We start from the raw sequence: 8,043 nt of genomic DNA on the forward strand, positions 1-8,043 counted from the left end.
CTAAATTCAACAAATAACAGTTTGGTTTGGCTTCAACACAAAGAGAAAAATAATATAAAATAAAGTCAGAAAGGCAGATTGGAGTCAAATTGTGAGAAGTTTTAAATGGCAGGCAGATCAAGTATTTTGTACTCTAACTTAGAAGCAATAGAGCATCACTAAATGGTCTTGATCAGGTCAAAAACCTGTGCATTAGGAAGAGCATTTTTCCCCCTCAGAGCTATGCAAAGGATGGTTCAGAATGGTGAGACTATAGACAAAGAAGCTAGTATCACAATCACCCATTGGGGAGATGAGGTTTTGAACTAGGATGGTATCAGTGTGAGTGGAGACAAAGGGATGGATACAAGAGAGTGATCAATTGAAAAAAATGTGTCAACAAAGTAGATTTGGGAGTAGGGGGATTGAAAAAGAAAAGAGTCAAAAATGTTTTGGAAAGAAGAGAAGGGTGCATTCACCAAGATTGCAATGGAAAGAATTATACCCAAAAGTTTGTGAAACTATATGACAAATGAGGTGCTCCAGAGGGAGTTAGGGGTAGCGGATGTATTGGAAGAAAATACTGTGTGAAAAGACATCAGGCATAAAGATGATGGACACTAAGAGATGATGCTAAGTTAAGAGATGTGATACCGCAACACTATAAACAGCTGACTAGGCGTCTGAAAACTGCAGATGTGCCAAAGGTCTGGCTATTTGAACAGAGATGGAAACAATGAATACAAGATTAGGAGCACTGGCTATGAGTGTGTATCTGAATCCAAATAACATGACATTACCTTCCTCTTGTAAGTTTCCAATTCATCAGAGAACACTCTAAGAAATGTGTTGACAATATCCTGTAACTGAGTTGTTCTTATAATTTCAGGGTCATATGTAATGATTTCTAGTGGTTTGAACTGGGTTCTTTCCTAAGAAGCTTTTAGGCCACCACTGATAAACATTTTCACTTCAGCGAAGGTGCCATGATGGAAATTTACAACACAGTTTCCAGTATTATCAACTGGATGATCATTGTAACCCTGAAGAATACATCGTAACCTGAGCAATTTTAGCAACATGTCCTATGAAAAAATTATATGGAAGATTTCTTTACTGATTCAATCATGTGATCTAATGTCAAATTATGAGAAATATGTATTTTTTAGGATTCCAATGATCACCATGTCTATATTTCTAGGAGCTGATTAAAAAATTAAACAGGAAGAAAGGAATGGATTGCCTTTGGGAAATTTTATAGCTCTAAAATCAATATCATATTGCTTTCCAGTGCAATGGGTAGCTCAGTGGTGTAGTGGATAGAGTGCCAGGTCTGGAGTCAGAAAGACCTCAGTTCAAATTTGGCTTCAGATACTTAGTAGTTGTGTGATCTCAGGCAAGTCACTTAATCTTGTTTGCCTCAGTTTCCTCATCTGTAAAATGAGTAGTAGGAGGAAATGGCAAACCATTTCATTATTTTTGTCAAGAAAACTCCAAAGGGGGTCATAGATATGGCTGAAAAATAACAAAACTCCAGTCTAAAGACAAATCTTTTTAATATAAACATTTTCTCGGCAATGCTACAAGGCTGCAAATTTTAGCATACTTTAATCCCTGAAGAATAAAAATTACAGAAAAAAAAAAAAAGAGTAACGGAGAAATTGGACATTTAAGTGCACAGTGGATAGAGTGCTAGGCCTAGAGTCTGGAAGACCTGAGTTCAAATGTGACCTCAGAAACTTACTAGCTGTATGACCCTGGGCAAGTCACTTAATCTTGTTTGCCTCAGTTTCCTCATCTGCAAAATGAGCTGGAGAAAAAAATGGCAAAACACTTCAGTATCTTTGCCAAGAAAAACCCAAATAGAGTTACACAGAATTGGACATGACTGAAAAATGACTAAACAATAACAAAAAAAATAGAGAAATCCATGGTGCTCAAAGCAGGCTGCAGAATATTTCTGATAGTAAATGGTGCACAAAAAGAACATAGGGAACACCACTGACAAAAATGCATAACTGAAAAATAAAATGGGCTGATCACATGGTAAGAATAAGAAATAATAGTTGGACAGTCCAAGGGCTGAACTGATACTTACAAAATATGATACTACCTAAAGGAAGACATGTAGCATGTTGAGTAGACCCACTGTTAAGGGTTTAGGTAAGAACATGATCAAGAATTGCATAGAATGACATGGGACAGATAGTCTGTGATCTTCACAGCTCAGGTACTTTCTGCATACCTTTTTCTGATTCCTTTCCCCACTACTAGTTTTTTTTGGTATATTTTGTGCATACTTATACATGTATATGTTATCTTCCTGGATAGAATGTAAAGTCCTTGAGAGTAGGATTGTTTGATTTTTGCCCCTGTATCCCTAGCACACAGAAGGCACATAAAATCATTTGCTGATGGCTTGCTTGCTTGATTATAGCGACAGAGGGAATATTCCTATCACTGAGAACACAATACACCACATTCTCTTCTGTCTCCATTTCTTTCTTGCACTTATTGGCATTTATAAATGCTACAGCAAATACTCCAGCATTCTAGAGTCTTTTTTTCAGTGATTCTGTGAATGTGATACTACTTCAGGTCTTTGCTATCATGTGAAGAATTAAGATCACCTGAAGGCAGGCAATAGGAACGGTTGTAATAAGTGTAGGGTTTCTTTTGATAGATTGTGCTTGACAGATTCTGTCAACGTGACCTTTTTCTTGAAAAAATACCGATTTATCACACAGTAGGATTTCATGGAGTAGAGAAGTGGGACTATTATGGTGGCTTAGGGTTTCTGGGCATTTTGTTTCTGTCTAAGGCTATATTCTGTTGGTTGGCTAGCTCTCTCAAGGAAGAGGATCAAGTACATAAATAGTGTGTGTTCCCTTTCTAGGGTTTCATGTGCTCCAGGTCACAGTTGTTATGATGCCCCAGGGTCTAGTTTTAGTCTTATGATAAGGGAAGGTCTGTGATAAATTTGTTTTACAAGTTGAGTAGAAATTGTCCTATGTGATCAAATAGCCTAAGATTCCTACTCACATCCTTTAAGGGTTTGCCACTTCAAGGCTAGGGATATGACACTAATACACACACTAACACCCTTTAAATCTAGAAAGACCCCATATAAAAATGTTGCTACATCTGAGATATGATGTAATCATACTCAACCAGAGTAAAGTATATAAATATGTATCCTAAGCCTTTGCCATGTTTTTCAATATACTGGCCCACACTGTAACTAGTAAGGTTATTTTTACTACAGCATTATCAGCTACTGAGTACCTATTGGGTGTTGTTGGATGGGTGGCTCTCTTAGATTTTTATTATGGATCTTTCCACATTCCTCAACACAGTCAAGCTGTATTCAGCAAGCCAAGTTCAGACTGAGTTTATGCCAATATTATCCATGCTGGAGAGTGTGAAGATACAAAGCATGCGTTTACATACTGGGCAAAGTGTTGGACTGGCTAATCTATATTTAATGTGATACAGAAAAGAAATTTGCATTGGTCACAGAGGCCCGAACAAAAATGTTCATTTAGGCTACTATGATCATGTTAGTATTACTTAGCCATGCTTTCATATATTTCAAGTCAACATTAAATGAAAAAAAGGCAAGGTCTTCACATTATAAAAAAAAAGGCCACTTAAACAGTTAGTTATATTTGACAATCAAACCATAGCAAGTTAATTTGCATGACATATGATAATGGCAATGTTTCAGGAGTTTCGGGTGTAACTTTTGAGAGACTGTGTTGAATAGAGGACAGGGAACTGGCCTTGAGATAAGGAAGACCTGTGGTTCAAATATGGTCTGTAATACATAGTGGCCATGTGACCATGGTCAAGTCATTTAACTTTTCTGTGTTCCAGGAAGTCAAGACTGCAAGTAAAACAAAAAATAAAAAAAGAAACTGAACTTTATTATTGGAGAGAATTTGCTCACTTGGAATTCCTCTATACCAATGGATTTGCAGGTATAGATAGTCCCTATCCCATATTACTATCCATCATTTCTACTGGCATAAGAGTTGAAGCCAAAGAATAGTTAGCATTCGTGTGATATCCTCTTGGAGCAAAAGTGGTGTACCATAAGTGTCTGTTCTGGGATCAATTATATTCAAAATCTTTCTAAGCTAGAGTTGGAAGTGGTCTTGGAGACCACACAGGAGGCCATACCACATTATTTATCTCTGCAAGGCTCTTTTCCAGTGTCTCATGGTGGTGTGGAGGTAACCCTGGGTCTCAAGGCTTCGTCAGTGGAGTGACAAGCTCTGTCACTTTGGGTCATGATGGGCTAAATTCTAGGAACACAAATAGGCCTAAGGCATGCTCCCAGGGGATTTAAAAATAATCTGATGAGGTTGTTTCAGCCATGTACACACAGTTTGTGGAGAGAACATAAGGTAAATCCAAAAATATGTGGGAAAATATGCTTGCCATAAGAGCTGCTAGCAAGTCTATATATGTAGGTTGCTGAGAAGGAAAAGATAGTCCCAGAATTGGAAAATGTTATTTATCATCTGATGCCTCGTTCGCTAAAGCAGTGGTGCCAATTGCAAATAAAAACAGATCTTTGTGGGACACATAAATTAACATTACCTATGCTGTGCTGCGTTTTTATTTTGTTAAACATTTCCCAAATACGTTTAATCTGGTTCGGGTAGCACTTGGGAGTTCTGAGAGCCTTGAGTCTGACATCTCTGCATGGAGGCCTAGAAGAATGATTGACAGGGAAGCCAAGCCTATCAATAGTGATTTTTTTCTAGCTGCCTGCCAGCATATCAGTGGTCACAGTCTTGGTAAAGGGAAATCTTGGGGCTGTATCAATTTTATTTTGTTTATTTTTATTAATTAATTTGATTAAAATCAATTTTACTAATTAATTAAAATTAAATTTATTCATTAAAATCAAATTTATTTATCAATTTTAAATTCTATTGCTGGAATGTTCACAGAACTGTGTGAATCAGGAATTTCTTCATTTCACTATGTCAGGATATCACTCTCCTTTCCCACTCGTTTCTTGCCTTAGTTCTTATGAAAAGGGTCTATGTCTTTATTTGAAATATTCATTTTGGTCCAGACCTGGATAGAAGTGTTTCATGTGTATGTTCCTGAGGGATCTTTGAAAGGGGTGTTGCTGGTCTATGTTTACCTGTAGCTAGAAGGAGCCTGAGAATCTCAGAACCTTGGTTCTGGACCAGGTCCAGGACATACTTTTCTGAGGCTCCACTTACATTGTTGTATCCATGTACAGCTGGAGCAGCGAGATGGAAGACCATCTTCCTGAATCCAACTGCAGCCTCAGACATTTAATAGCTGTATGACCCTGGGCAAGTCACTTAAACCTGTTTGCTTCAGTTTCCTAATCTTTCAAATGAGCTGGAGAAGGAAAGGGCAAACTACTCCAGTATCCTTGCCAAGAAAACCTCACAACTGAATGACTATCCACAACACAAATGACCCTGGTTGTATGGAAGATAAGAATTAAAATTTAAGTGTAAAATGATCTGTGACCCCACCCACCTCCTAAGCATCCTATGTAACTCTTGTCCCTGTCCTTTTATATAAATAAGATATTTATTACTTGCATGCTATGTGCCAAGCACTGTGCTAAATGCTGGAGATACAAATATAACAAATGAGACAGTTTCTAATCTCAAAGAGCTTCATTATAAAGGGAAAACACACACACACACACACACACACACACACACACACACACACACACACAGAAGAGGGTACTCGGGGGAAACTTGGCTACTGAGGAGGTGAAAAAGTCCAGAGGTTTGATTTGAGTTCCAAGTGAAGTGAGTAGGGCTGGGGCCCCTCCTGACATGGTGGTCCAGTTTAGGGATTTAATAATCAGATAATTATCCCTCTCCTTGTTTCTTTCAGAAGAGTCAGTGTTGCTTGCGTGGGAATCATTATTAAAATAAGGTTTTAATCTCTCCCCCGAGCAGAGATTTCTTCAGGATGAGAAGAGGTTTGCCCTAACATACTGAACTTCCTTACTTTGACCTTGATAAAGACGGGTGGGGTGGGGGAAGAAAGGATGGTTCTTCAATAATAGATGAAACTTCATAAGCATAAGTACCCATAAAAATGGGTTATTTTAATGATGAATTTTTAAAGGTACATCCCTAACCTCTGAGGATGATTTCAGGAAAAGTATTTTGTCACATTAACTGCTTTCTCTGTCAGAGACAGAGTGCTGGATGGTATAGACCTGTGGGTCTGACTCATTATGGATTTTCTCATATCTTATATGCTACTAATATTATTATGTGCTATATATAAGTGATGACTGTGATATTACAGTTGTAACCTTTAAATTAATAATAAGAATAAAAGAACTGCCATTCTGGTTCACATCCAATATGAACTTATAGAAATAGGACTCAATTTAACCAAATATATTATATGAACCAAATTATACAGTCTTAAAGTCAACAAAAAGCAATGTTAAGAGTTTGCATATCAACCAGACCAAATCCCATTCTCTATTCCTCGGTCCATAAGGTGTGTGTGTGTGTGTGTGTGTGTGTGTGTGTGTGTGTGTGTGTGTGTGTGTGTGTGTGTGTGTCAGTGTGTCTGTGTGTGTCTGTAATGTTCAAGTAATATCAAATTTATGGATTCTGCACATCTGAATTTTTAGTTGTTTTTTATTTTTTGTTATAGCAATTTTATTATTTCACTGGAACAAAATCATGATATTTATGTAATACATTTCCCCCTAAATTTACAATAATGATGGCTTTACATAAACTATAGAGATTACAATTTCTCTATTTTTGCATGATTTAGAAGAAAATATCCTTGATAAACATTCCCAGAGACAAGCATAGGCCCCTAGTAGATGTCTAAAAATGCAAAATATAAACTACTGTTTTTAACCATGGTGCATTTAAACTCTCAAACATGCATTATTATACTCTAGTTTGGGGGAAAATATTACACATAGCCTTGTCTTGCATTTAAAGACAAACACAAACAATTTAACATACAATATCCTTCCTACCCCCATATCAAATCTTATATAAAAATCAAGATGGATTATAGACTACAAAGACAGACAGCGGTAGTCATTTCCTGGTTAATACTCCCTAGGACTGAATAAAATTACAAAAGCAACAAGAAACACTGAAGAGAAACAGAAAGAGAAAAGTATTAGCTGAAATAAGAGACCTGAAAATTGGAGGAATTAAAAAAAAACAATTCACTCACACTACTTTTGCTGATCAGACAGACATTTGATGACCTAACTTGAATTCCTGTGAAGTGAATTTGTTATAGTCCTGTAGGTGAGTGTCTGGAGGTGCTGAATAAAACATATCTGGAAAGATAACCTAACTTGGTATTTCGAAATGGCACAATCTATTGGGGGGAGGGGGGCGGGAGCAGGGAGGGAGAGAAATAATCTAGCATAATTATAAAAAAATATTGTCTCTAAATAGAAAGAAATAGAGTTTGTTTGCATTTCAACTCTTTAAAAGACAAGACCTTCATAAATTGACCCCTCAGACTCTGGTGATTCCCTCCTCAACCACAAATGCTCCAGAGTGCTGTGGAAATGTTTGTTAATCTGTTCTGTTTCTTCAGACTCAAGATTTGGAAGGTCTTCTCTTATCTTCTGGATAAGTGGATTCAAAACCTGAATTGTCACTGCATCATTTTTTTTTTTATAAAAATAGATATATCTGCTCAGAATTTCTACAAAAGCTGAACTTGTAGCGAAGGATCCATGCACTGATTTGCTATCTTCAGAGCTTTCTTTAAGCATTCCATTACTCTCTTGCCTCCATGAAGTTCTTCATTCTTGTCTGTATTTCTGCCAGAGCAGAAAATACGGCCAAATGTGCTCACAGCCTGACACAGTTTGGCTTTTTGAGCAGTTTGGAAGCTACCAAGGCACACTGAGTCTTTAGGGCTCACGGTTCTCTTCACTGAAGTCCTTCATCCTCTCAAATGTCCTGATGATCATAGTGATGGCAGCCAGCTGGGCTTTAGAATCACTGATTTCATCTTCATATAGAGAAAATGCCTGGAACATAAATT

The 8,043-nt window shown here is 37.3% G+C and overlaps 1 protein-coding gene and 1 pseudogene across 3 annotated transcripts in view; both read right to left on the reverse strand.

Moving 5' to 3' along the window:
- The window catches only part of ENOX1 (ecto-NOX disulfide-thiol exchanger 1), a 341,922-nt gene that overhangs the window by 227,227 nt on the left and 106,652 nt on the right, over positions 1-8,043 (reverse strand). The window lies entirely within an intron of this gene.
- Positions 4,932-8,038, reverse strand: LOC140510867 (vacuolar protein sorting-associated protein 35 pseudogene; annotated as a pseudogene).

Source organism: Notamacropus eugenii, chromosome 6 (genome assembly GCF_028372415.1).
Source record: "Notamacropus eugenii isolate mMacEug1 chromosome 6, mMacEug1.pri_v2, whole genome shotgun sequence".
Classification (NCBI taxonomy): Eukaryota; Metazoa; Chordata; class Mammalia; order Diprotodontia; family Macropodidae; genus Notamacropus; species Notamacropus eugenii.